This window comes from Capricornis sumatraensis, chromosome 5 (assembly GCF_032405125.1).
Source record: "Capricornis sumatraensis isolate serow.1 chromosome 5, serow.2, whole genome shotgun sequence".
In the NCBI taxonomy this organism is placed as follows: Eukaryota; Metazoa; Chordata; class Mammalia; order Artiodactyla; family Bovidae; genus Capricornis; species Capricornis sumatraensis.
In genome coordinates this window covers 71,553,037-71,566,223 of record NC_091073.1, presented here as the reverse complement: position 1 = coordinate 71,566,223, position 13,187 = coordinate 71,553,037, and the positions used below count along the sequence as shown (strand labels likewise).

The window sequence follows — 13,187 nt, the reverse complement described above, 5'->3', positions numbered from 1 at the left end:
TTCCAAGATGCAGCCCAGCAGTCTCACCCTGCAGGCCCACAGCCCCTCGGATCCATCTTGAGATTGTTCTGGTTGCCTCAGCATCAGTCAGATACACCTCCATTGCTGCAAGAGCCAGGGGTTTGGGACTTACAGCTGAGTCTCCTCTTGAATCCTTTCCCAGTGTTGAAGAACCTCCCATTTTCTTATTCTGCTCTGTGTTGGGAAGGAAGGGCGTCTTAGAGTCGAGAACTGGTTTTCACTGGTTCCTTTGTGGCAACCCACTCCAGTATTCTTGCCTGGAGAATTGCATGGACGGAGAAGCCTGGTGGGCTACACAGTCCATAGGGTCGCAAAGAGTTGGACACGACTGAGTGACTTCACTTTCACTTCACTTTGACTCTCTGTCTTAATTCTGTATTTACTCCTAAGGACAAACATTCAGCAATAACCTCTTGACCCAGAAGCATGAATGATGTGTTTTTCTGTAACATGCGATGTTCCTAAAGGCCACTGGAGTTCTGTAGCACTGCAAACTCCCTCAGTGAGTGGCCCCAGGCTAACTGGTATTCTAGTCAACTGCTGCTTGCTCCTCTTCCCCCTGTCAGCTGTGAACTCTAACCACCACATCTCTCTCCCTGTAAATTCATTGTCTCTAGTTTGCTGACCAAAGGAAACCAGAAAGAAATGAAGTTTCTCAAGGTTAGCCAATTGAAAGATCCCGACTCAGAAATCTACATGTTACTCACCCACTACACCAGAGGTATAGGTGATCTCACTGCTCAGAACTGCCACCTCTCGTTTTTCCTTTGTGCTCTGGGTACATGAAACTCTTGGAACTCTAGCCACCAGTGAGTTGAGGCATAGTTACAACTTGAGGCCTTACCCAAAGTGCAACTGGGGCAGCGAGAATTTCCCTGAAGTCCCTGTGTATACACACATGCATTGATGAATTCATTCTGCTCTTGTATTGGGGAGCCAACCAGAGGAAGAGAGAGGGCTATCTGTGTGACTATGGGTGTGGGAGTGTGGGTGTCTGTCTGTATTAGAAGGAACCAACACTATTAGTAAATACATATGGAAATAGAATAGATTGAACTGTACCTGTCAATTAAACAGCCTGACATTTAACTAACATTTTTTAAGTGAAGATCAGAAGACCAAAAAATGTAAAATCATTTTATAATAGTCCCTGGAATATTTTGGATTAGCTATGCATCATGGGTTGTTGTTGTTGTTTCGTTACTAAGTTATATCTGACTCTTTTGCAACCCCATGAGCTATTGTCTGCCAGGCTCCTTTGCCCATGGGATTTCCCAGACAAGGATACTGGAGTCAGTTGTCCTTCCCTTCTCCAGGGGATCTTCCTGACCCAGGGATCAAACCCACATCTCCTGCATTGGCAGGCAGGTTCTTTACCACTGAGCCACACGGAAAGCCTACATGCATCATGGGCAATCCTCATTTATTTCCTGCTGTTGTTTTGTTCATAGAGTATTTTCAACAGCTATCCCTGGTCTTTTGGAATGTAATTTTGTTTTTCTCTTGAGCTATAATTTGGCTGCTTCGGCCAGAAGGAAAAAAGGTTTGTGTGGAATCAGAGCTGGCAATGGGGAGTCTGCAGCTCTGACATGCCTCGCATGTCATGACTCACAGCTCTGTGACTACTGGTGCAGAAAGTCATTCCAGAACACGGTGACCAAAGAGAAGTGCAGTTCTTGCACAAAACTTTCCCATCAGAGGAACCAGCTCTTACTGGCAGAAGTGGCTTTTGTTAGTGCTATTTCTTCTATTCAGGGTTTATGCCAGAAAATATTTGTTCTCCACCTTGAGGGCTGAATGCACGCATTGTAACACTGTGGGCATAGATTTCTTTTTTTCAGGTACACTTTGAGTGGCAAAAAGTGATGCGCACACAAAGAAGTAAAATTCAGGGTATGGTTGACTTATGCTCTATGTGATTATCATGTTTAGAAGCCTAAGAGGAACCTTTAGGATAGCAAGGAAAGACCTGCATAGGGTAATGAGATTGAAAGAAATATGGAACTGGGATAATGAGACTGAAGGGAGTTGGCAGGAATCAAAGTCCTGGAGGCAGGAAGTTCCAGGTTATTTTCCTCAGTTGAGTATATAAATGATAATCTGTACTAGGGGGAATATTAGATGTGCACCTAGACTTTTTAAAGTTAAATGAGACATACTGGGTAAACCCAGCATTAGGGTTACCTGATTAAGGAGCCTTACAGTTCTCTTCTAATCTCAACAACAAAAAGATAAACTGGGTAACATGTCCTCCTGTGCAATGAGCATTGATTTATCACTGAGAATCTTCCTTCTTCTCTGCTTTTTTTCTTTTTTCAAATCTGGTATTTGTTTTCTTGACAAAATGAAACGTGTATTAAGATAAATTAAGTGGTTAAGAATGTTATACCTGACCAGAAAAGTCTATGCCATTTCACCTTCCTTTTTAAACATCTCCCTTCTTGGTCCTGCGTCATCACACCAGCCAGCTGTGTGTTACTCATGTTTCTGGTCATCTAGGTGACTTCTCTACATCCCAGTGGATTACTGACTGTAACCCACATTTTCTGCCCTGGGAAATGCAAAAGCCTGTATTGGTTTCCCAGGACGACCATAACAAAACACTTGGGTGGTTTCAAAAAATAGAGATTTATTTTCTCAGTTCTGGAGGCTAGAAGTCCAAAGTCAAAGTGTGTGTGAGGCTGTTCTCTCTCTGAAGCCTATAGTGAAGGTTATTTCCTTGCTTCTTCCTAGCTTCCGCTGGCTGCCAGCAACTCTTAGTGGAATGTTAAGGCTTATAAGACACATCACTCCAGTCTGTGCTACCATCTTCACACACAGCTCTCTCCCAATGTATCTCTTTGTTCAAATTTCCCTCTTCTTCTGCTAAGGACACCGATCATTGGGTTAAGGGCCCACCTTAATCCAGTGTGGCCTTCTCTTAACTTGATTACATTTGCAAAGATCCTATTTTCAAAAAAGGTCGCTAACACAGGTTAAAGGGGTGAACGTATCTTTTTTTGGTGGGGGACACTGTTCAATCCACAATAGACCTAAAGACACAATACTTGCCCTCGGGAAACTTGCCATTTACGGTATTCGGAAAAGATACAAACAGACCATCCATAATGAGAGAAAAACAAGAGTAATCGGTAAGTATATCCTATCCAGTCCATTTTTTTAAAGGGCCAAATGAGGGAAAGCAAAAATCAGTTCTCGAGGGAGAGTGACATTCAGTGTGTGGTCCAGGGACTAACAGCATCCTCATTGCGTGGAAACAGGTTAGAAATGCAGATGGTCTGGTCCCAGCCCAGACCTATGGAATTAGATACTCTGGGGTTAGGCCCAGCAGTAAGTATCTGAAGCCCGGTGACTGTCCTGCAGGCAGAGGGTAAGAACCACTCATCCAGAAATTCAGAAATGTCACCTTCCTCAAAGGTGGAATGGATAAGACTTTGTGCAGCATCTCAAGGCTATGGTTTTTTCAGTGGTCATGTAAGGATGTGAGAGTTGGACTATAAAGAAAGCTGAGCACCAAAGAATTGATGCTTTTGAACTGTGGTGTTGGAGAAGACTCTTGAGAGTCCCTTGGACTGCAAGGAGATCCAACCAGTCCATCCTAAAGGAGATCAGTCCTGGGTGTTCATTGGAAGGACTGATGCTGATGCTGAAACTCCAGTACTTTGGCCACCTGATACGAAGAGCTGACTCATTTGAAAAGACCTTGATGCTGGGAAAGATTGAGGCAGGAGGAGTAGGGGACGACAGAGAATGAGATGGTTGGATGGCATCACCGACTCAATGGACATGAGTTTGGGTGAACTCTGGGAGTTGATGATGGACAGGGAGGCTGGCGTGCTATGATTCATGGGGTCACAAAGAGTCAGACACAACTGAGCAACTGAACTGAACTGAAGGAAGTCATTAAGCCGAGACAAAATACGTGCACATTTCTCCATATCCTAACCTACCGGAAGAGCCTGCCACACCCTTTTTTTTTTCACGCTTTGGATCATAGCGAGGGCTGAAAACTGGATTGGTTAATTCTAGAATAGAGTTAGTTAGCCCAGCCTATTCACTAAGGTGCAGGATGAAGTGGTCCTCTCACTAGGTTCTGCTCGCCCTAAAGTTGTGACATTTGTACTGCAAGGTCAAAGGCAGCGTGGGTGCCAAGCCTTGGGCTGGAGAACGCTGAATACTGGAGCCGTGACCCTCTAGCCTTCATATTCCCACCAGTTCCAGGAATTTCCCAAAGGGGAAGATTTGGATTCAGTGGGCCTGTGCTGAGGTCCAAGATTCTACCTCTCTAACCAGCAACTAAAACTACTGGATCCCGGGATGCCCCTTCCCTGACTCTGTCTTTAAACAGTATGGCTAGACAGCATGTTAAGGACCTCATTATTTATCCACACTTTTAAAATGGGTAAATTAGCTTTTATACCACTATACTTATATTTGAATACTCTGTTTGAAAACTAAATATTTGGACATTATGTTTAACATTGAACTTGTTTAAACATTGATGAAAAAAGCTATCATTTTTTAAACCATCCACGAGCATTTGTGAAGGTAGAGTTTTACTTCAGGGTTCCATTGTAGCTATATGCCAAATGAGAGAGGCCCCAGTCTCCCCTACTTGGCTCTCTGAAGAGCAGCCTGATGCTGGGGTGAATTAAGGCAGCCTTACCTTCTGACATTTAGTGATGTTTGGTCTCATGCACACAGAAGTGTTCTGCCTGCTGACTCGCCATGTGAAACAGCAGGAGGAAGTGTCCAAATCCTCCATAAATTATGAGGAACAACATTTGTCCCCAGAGTTGTTTAGTCAACTATATCTGTACAACCCAGGTTCCTAAGACTTCTGATTCTTTCTTTAATGCACAGGGGGAGAGTATTTGAGTAAACAATTTTATTTCAAGTGGATATGCAGTGAAATCGGTTCCTGTGTATGTGTGTTAGTCGCTTAGTCATATCCAACTCTTTGTGACCCCATGGACTGTAGCCCACCAGGCTCCTCTGTCCATGGGATTCTCCAGCAAGAATACTGGAGTGGATTGCCATTTCCTTCTCCAGGGGATCTTCCTGGCCCAGGGATTGAACCCGGGTCTACTACATTACAGGCAGATTCTTTACCATCTGAGGTATAGGGAAGTTCCTATGTATGGGGCTCCCAATACGTTTGAAGTGAATTCCCAGGGTTTCAAACACTTCTTAAAGTATAGTTGCTATATAATATTATAGTTACAGGCATACAACATAGTGATTCACAATCTTTAAAGGTTATACTCCATTTATAGTTATCATAAAATATTGGCTATATTCCCCATGTTGTAGGGTTTCAAATTTTTATACCCCAATTGCAACTTTTTTTAAGTAGAAAGTTCTTTACCATCTGAGCCACAAGGGAAACCCTAAAGATAAAAAAGAGGATAGCATGTTTGAACAGGGACTTGAACCTTAGACCTTCAGATTAAAAGTCTGATGCTCTACCAACTGAACTCCTGTCCCCTGCTCTATTTCTTCCTAACATTTGCATATAAAGAAATATATACTTGTCCTAATTTTTAAATTAACTTAAATTTAAAAATAATTTTTGTTTTTTATTTTCTTACCATATAATTTAAATATTACATTTTCATTGTATAAAATTAGAAAACATACATTTAAAAATCATTTGTTGTATATCCCTAACCTGGCCTTGCAGAGACATGTATTGTTTTTATCTACCCAACACTTAAGCCATTTAAAACCATAATAGACCTCAGTGGCTTCTTCCTGCTAAGGAGTTTAGCATAATCTGTCTGGGTAGATAAACCTTTGTTTAGGAAAATATCATGACAGGTCATTTATGAAATGGAAAGCTCTCAGGAAGGGGTTGGAAAAGAAAAAGGAAAAGTGGAAAGCCACCTTTTTCTTTAAATGTTTCAAATTTATATGTACATAAAATTTTATAGTAATAGTATACATAAAATTGTTTTGGATCATTTATATATATATATATATATATATATATATTTATATATATATATATATGGAGAGAGAGAGAGAGAGAGAGAGAGCGCGCGCACAAACTCCTGAATTGTTGAGGAGGTGAGATCAGAGCAAGAAGCTAGAGCTTTGTGAGGCCAATGAGAATGGTTCAGGAACTTCAAAGAGCAGACTTTTGATAAACAATTTTGAGTGGTTTGCTAGGTGTTCCTTTAAAAACACTGTTCTTCCCCATCCCTTACCCTGGATCTTTAGTAAAATCTGCTACACACATAGTTTCAGAGTGGAACCTGGGGGAATAAAGGAAATGTGGTGATGGATAATATAGGACAACAGTAGGCAGACAAGGGATAACCTGTGCAGATACAAAACAAATTGTAATTTTAGCAAAAACAGAATCAGATCCTGAGTGATAGAGAGACACACCCCACAACACCCCCTCTTCCCTGCTGCCCAGAAATATTCGAAGGGCCACTGAATCTCCTGCTGGTTGCAGTAAATACCATTCAAATTCAAGAGATTCACTCCGCTTTACTTCAGTGCTAACAGTCAAGTAACCCTAACACTCATTACCTGACAACTCAAGTCTGCTTTTTCTCTCATATTTACTATGAACATTTTTCTAGATTACCAAGTAATCCTTAATAAAATCATTTCTAACGACTGCATAGCAATCCATTGAATGGATGCACTGTAATTAATTTAACCACCCACTCTGGTTAGATGTTTCCGTTCTTTTTTTCTTCCATTTTAGAAACAACTCTGCAATGAAAATTCTTGTAGCTAAATCTGTGCAAATGGGTTTAACTGTTTCTTGAAGTTAAATTTCAGGTGCCTACTTTACATTTTTGCACACAGATAGAAATGTATAGCCTATATAAGTTTACTTTCTTCGCACTTTGTTTTTAATGACATTTACTTTTGACTTGGCTGGGTCTTCACTGCTGCGTGAGCTTTCCTCTAGTTGCAGAAAGCGGGGGCTCCTCTCCAGCAGCAGTGCTTCTCACTGTGGTGGCTTCTCTTGATGCCAAGCACGGGCTTCAAAGGGCTTGGTCTTCAGTAGTTGTGGCACGCGGATTCAGCAGTTGCGGCTCCCAGGCTCCAGGGCACAGGCTCAGTAGTTGTGGTGTAAGGGCCCCAGTGCTCTGCAGAGTGTGGGAATCCTCCCTGATCAGGGATGGAACCCATGTCTCCTGCATTGGCAGGCAGATTCTTTACCACCGAGCCACCAGGAAAGCCCCTGGACAGTGTTTTGTAAACCTCTTTCCTCAGTTATTATCCCATCAAGATCATGTTTTGGTTTTGTTTTGCTTCTTGCTTTGGGATCTAAGTTTGGCATCTAAAATAGAAGTTTTAGATGACCATTACTGGTTGATTGAACAACCTTTATGGGGAGTAATAATAGAAACTGGCATTGTAGAAATTGTGCACAACTATTCAAAATGTCTATTGAGGGACTTACAGTCCAATGGTTAAGACTCCCTGAATCTAATGCATGGGGTGTAGGTTCTGTCCCTGGTTGAGGAACTAAGACCCCACATGCCACATGGCATGGCCAAAAGAGAAAAATCTATTGATTTGTTGCCCTCACCTCTTGGAAAGGAACAGATAGAGTTTCACTCTAATTGCAGTTCTGTTAATCCACTGACTGGCCTTGTTACCAGAGACACCTATTATCCTGAAAGCAGAGAACTAATGAATGTGACGTTTGCCTCATTCATCTATTATTGGGCATGAAAAGAACTAATATTTCTGAAGAACATGTTACTAAGCATATTTGGGAGTTTACCTGTATTGGATTTCAGTGTATGAAGAAAGAGACTTTCTTGGTTGTGCGGAAACTGAATAACAAGGAAGTCTTGTATAGTGAGATTGTCACCGTGAATACTGAGGGATCAGACCCTTCACTGCAGGCAGATTCTTTCCTGTCTGAGCACCAGGGAATTCCATGAATATCTACACATATGTAATGGCCATTGGAATAGCACACTGGACATCAGACAGCAAAGGACAGTGTCTGAAAACAAATGAGGGGAGCGTTGTGATTGCCCCAGCTTGCTACCTTAGCAAGTGCCCAGGCAGTGGTGTCAGGAGAGAAGTTCAGGCAGAGAGTCCAGGGGGACCAAAGCAGCTGGAGTTCACAGGACCGAGTGAGGAGGTGGGAGAACTGCGCAAAAAGAGGCACCCGGAGATCTGGGTTCCTGAAGTGGGTCTCCTGACGTCATCAGCAGATCTCAGTGCAGCAGTCAGCGGTAGCAGGGCATGGGTATGAGGAAACTAGCCAAAGCCAGGAAGGAGCCAGGCAAAGGGTTAAAGGAAACATTGCATATGCCCATACTGGGCCAAGAACAGTGGCTCTTTCCACCAGCCAGGCTTGAAAATCTCATAATTCATGAGGCATTGAGTTGAGTCCTCAGGGCATTACTGCCTCAGCAGTGGGGCAAAATTAGCTCTAGACTGAGCCGCATGCCAGATCTGTCTAGCGAATCCTAAAAGCAAGGCACAAGAGGATTAAACTGGTTTCAGGCAACTTAACAGTATGCAAGAACAAAGCTAGGGAACATTTACAGGAATACTAAAAGACCCAGCACCCAACAAGGGAAAAATCAGAATATCTTTCATCCAGTGAAAAATCACAGGTATGGGAAGAGACGAAAATTACAACCTATAATGAGGAGACATATCAATTCAGAACTGACAAGAGATGTTAAACGAGCAGACAGTGTCACTGAAATGGGCACTGTAACTGCATTCAGACTGTATTCCATACATTCAAAGAGTTCATGATATGCACATAAAAGATCCAAATCAAACTTTTAGACCTGAATACTACCATGCTTGAAATGAAAAATACACTAGATGGTATTATCAGCAGACTAGAAATGGCAGAAGGAAAAACAGAAAAATTGAAGACAGAAATATAAGCTATCCAAAAAAGAATTTTTTTAATGAAAAAAGTTTCACTGAGCTATGGGACAATTTCAGCTGGTCTGATATAGTCGGAGTTCCCAAAGAGCTGAAAAAGAAAGAAGGGACAGAAAAAAATCTTTGAAGAAATAATGGCCAGAAATTTTCCAAATTTGATGAAAACTGTAAACTCAGGGATCCAAGAATCTCAACAAACACCAAGCAAGCACCAAAATCTACGCCAAGATATAGCATAATCGAATGGATCAAAATCAGTGACAAGAAGGAGGGTCTGTCAAGCAACATGAAGAAACTTTCTGGGGTGATGGATACAAATACATTCATTTTCTTAAATGTGGTGGTAGTTCTCCAGCTGTGCAATTATGTTTGATATGTGATGTCAGTGATAAGCGAAAATATTTCAAGTTGTATGCTTTGAATTTGTGCAATCTGTTATATGTCAGTTATATTACAAAAAAGCTGATCAATTTTAAAAAGCAAACAAATAATAATTCAACTATGGCTTCAAATGAGAATGATGTATATGTGAATATAGAATTACATACATAATTATATTAAAATTTCTTGTTAACTTGTATTATCAAATTTCTTGTTAACTTGTAAAAATACAAAGCAGTGTCCTTAGAGGTTCTGGTTCACTTAGCCTGGGATGGGACCCAAGATCCATATTTTTTAAAACCTGGCAGACAGTTCTTATTGGCAAGCTTTTTTGAGAATCATTGCCAGCAGGAAATTTCAGAAACTTCCCCCATTAACCTGATCTAGAGGCTAATGACCTTTATTCTGAATAAGTAGCTTTATGTTTCAGGGATGTGGCCACTTGACATACAGTGTTAACATCTGAGTTTTGGGTTTACTGTGTCTGCTCTTTTTCCTTATAGGCATACAATAAGAAAAACTTTAAGGATGGATTTTTGACACCTTTTTCCTTATTTTTTAAACTTTCTAGATCTTTTTCCCCCTCTTAGAACATTAACAGCTTCTGATATTCCCAGGACTTTGTGATAATCATGCTCAAATTGGGTCCTTTGGTTTTTAGCTCCAAGAAGTGACTTCTTAGAAGTACATTGTTGGTGTTGCGGTCAGAGATGGTTTAGAGAACTTAGAGAACGTCTGAACTCTCCTTGAAGAGGTACATGGCAGCTTATCCTCATTCTTTCATTAGTTTCTACCTTAGCATTTATGCGTCCTACTATGTCACTTCCCTGACAGTCTACCCCAGGCTTTTAGATATGGTCCAGTCTCCCTAATATGTGCTGTAAAATTCTACATGAGCTAAGCCTGCCTGCCTCACTTCCTTACCTTCTTATTTCTAGCCACACTTCTATGATGGATCACCCTCTAACTCACTTTCAGCTCCCTGAAAATTCTGTTCCCTTTGCCTGGAATACTCTCCTGGACTCACTCCACTACGTGGCTATCTCCTTCTCATCCTTCAGAGAAGGCTCTGTGCTCCTAGAGCACATTACCTCCCCATCTTAGCAATTAATTATAAAATTATATACACATATTAATTATAACTATGCAGCGTACAGTTATATTTTATTATATAAGTAATATATAATTTATATTTATATAGTATAGCATATAAATATATTATGTGAAATAGAATTATATACATTATTAGAATTTCTTGTTAACTTGTATTATCATTAACTTGACTGTAAACTCCTTGAGGACAGAAGCCAGTCCTAGCTTCCATCACAGGGCCTAGACTGGTGAGCTATAAATCAGAAATGTGAGGATTGATAAAGGGCAGGGTGGCACCATTTACTTACAGTACATTTGTGATTTGCGAATCATCAGTTTAGGTCTAGGAAGTTACCACTGAAACTCAGCCATCGGAGCTTCATACTATAAGAGAGACTTGATAACTTTGCAAAGTTAAGTTTTTTCTGTCCACTCAGGCTGAGCAGAATAAACTCAGAGGGGATAAATGAAATGATTTCCCATTTTTTCACACACAGAGAGAAGCAGACAACTGGAGAATCATAGGAAAAATGGAAGTCTCTAAAAAAATTAAGTTTTATTAGGATTATATAAACCCAATGAGTGTCAGAAAAATAGTGTATGTGTCAGGAAGCTCAATTTGGAGAGGAGATAACAGAAAGTAAATTTGAAGTTGTACTTAAATCATCAGAAATAGTTCAACTTCTTATGGTGGGCAATAACTTAGAATCTGTCCTTTGTCCCTGGAACAGCTTTATTTTGTAACTAAAGCTTTATAGGAACACAGCCATTCCCATTTGTTGAGGAATAGAGTTTTATTTCAGTGTTGACTAAAGCTATTGTCCTCCAATGGCAGAGTTGAGTAGCCCCAACAAGACAGAGACATTTGGCTTGTAAATCCTAAAATATTTACTTTTGACACTTAACAGTGGCTAGCCCTCTGCCTGGGAATGAGTGATGCTGCTTACATTCATTCCAAGTCATTGATGGAGCTCTACTTTTGCACTGAGCTCTACTTTTGCACTGAGCACATAGTTAATGCAAATAAATGTTGGCTGTGATTGGTAGTGTGGTGGCTGGGCACCGAGGAACAAACACTGGGCTATAGGCAAAGCTGCGGACCCTCTGCACAAGGCAGGAACACAAATATTCATGGCCTGTGGAACAGTTTGTGCAACAGCAAAGAAAAAAAGACTACAGGTGGGTGGTAACCCGGTGTTTACACTGCTCTAAAGAAAACCACTCTTGGGGAATATTTGTATCACTTCCTTTTCTCTACCTCCAGAAAAAAAGGATGGAGGGCCAAACTCAGTTTGTGGTTAGTCAGTATTTCATTCTGAGTTTCATGAAGTGGCTTCTCGGATCTTCCCCAATGGACTTGGTAGAGGTTTCAGAAGTCCAGGGTGTGTATTTTACTTTCACCTGATGGATATCTTTAAAGCAAATAGGCAGGTTCGTTTCATCTGTTTGCAGGGCACACACATCATCATTCTCCTCACGAAGCTCCAAGTAACCCAAGAGGGAACGCTGCAGGAGGCGGGGAGTGAGTGGGTCCTTAGGATGTTGTGGTAGGTGGAGTAATGACACCAAAGATAGCAGGTTAATCCCTGGAGACTGCAAACTTTTTTTCAAAAGGGATCTTTGAAGGTGTGCCTAAATTAAGGCTTTCAATGAAGAGCTTATCCTGGATTATTGAAATGAGTCTTCTTATAAAGCCACAAATGTCTTTATAAGAGGCAGAAGGAGATTTCACAGACAGGCACAGAGCAAAACTCAGTGTCAAGATGGAGCACCGAGAGATCTGAAGATGATGAAGTGATGTAGCCAGAAGCCAAAGAACATCAGCAGACACCAGAGACTGGGAAAGGCAAGGAAGAGATTCTCTCCTGGCGCCTCCAGAAGCAGCATAGCCCTTGAGTTCGGCCCAGAGAAACTGATTCCTGACTTCTGGCCTCCAGAACTGTGAGAGAATAAGTGTGCATTGTTTTAAGCCACCAAGTTTGCAGTCATTTATTACAGAGCCATAGAAAACTGATTTGATGAATACTGTGTGCATTGCTTTTTTACTTTGCATACAATGATAAACTAGAAACAGACAGAGAAGCAAAAGGCCCCTCCACTTTTTCTCTATCCTTTCAAGTAGGGACAGATATTATATAGTACTCATTACTGAACTGGGGACTATAGAGGTTGAAAGGAGAATTAGGAGACTTGGAAAGGAAAACTCACTGAAGCTTTAGGTAACTGGGAAAAGATACATGGCTCAGCCATATCCCCTGTCTGCTTTATTTTTCTCCATAGGACATAAGTTCAGTTCAGTTCAGTTGCTCAGTCGTCTCCGACTCTTTGCGACCCCATGAATCGCAGCACGCCAGGCCTCCCTGTCCATCACCATCTCCCGGAGTTCACTCAGATTCACGTCCATCGAGTCAGTGATGCCATCCAGCCATCTCGTCCTCTGTCGTCCCTTTCTCCTCCTGCCCCCAATCCCTCCCAGCATCAGAGTCTTTTCCAATGAGTCAACTCTTCGCATGAGGTGGCCAAAGTATTGGAGTTTCAGCTTTAGCATCAATCCTTCCAAAGAAATCCCAGGGCTGATCTCCTTTAGGATGGACTGGTTGGATCTCCTTGCAGTCCAAGGGACTCTCAAGAGTCTTCTCCAACATCACAGTTCAAAAGCATCAATTCTTCAGCGCTCAGCTTTCTTCACAGTCCAACTCTCACATCCATACATGATCACTGGAAAAACCATAGCCTTGACTAGACGGACCTTTGTTGGCAAAGTAATGTCTCTGCTTTTCAATATGCTATCTAGGTTGGTC

The 13,187-nt window shown here is 41.5% G+C and overlaps 1 protein-coding gene across 1 annotated transcript in view; it reads left to right on the top strand.

Moving 5' to 3' along the window:
• Positions 1 to 13,187, top strand: part of CHN2 (chimerin 2) — a 337,558-nt gene that overhangs the window by 246,047 nt on the left and 78,324 nt on the right. The window lies entirely within an intron of this gene.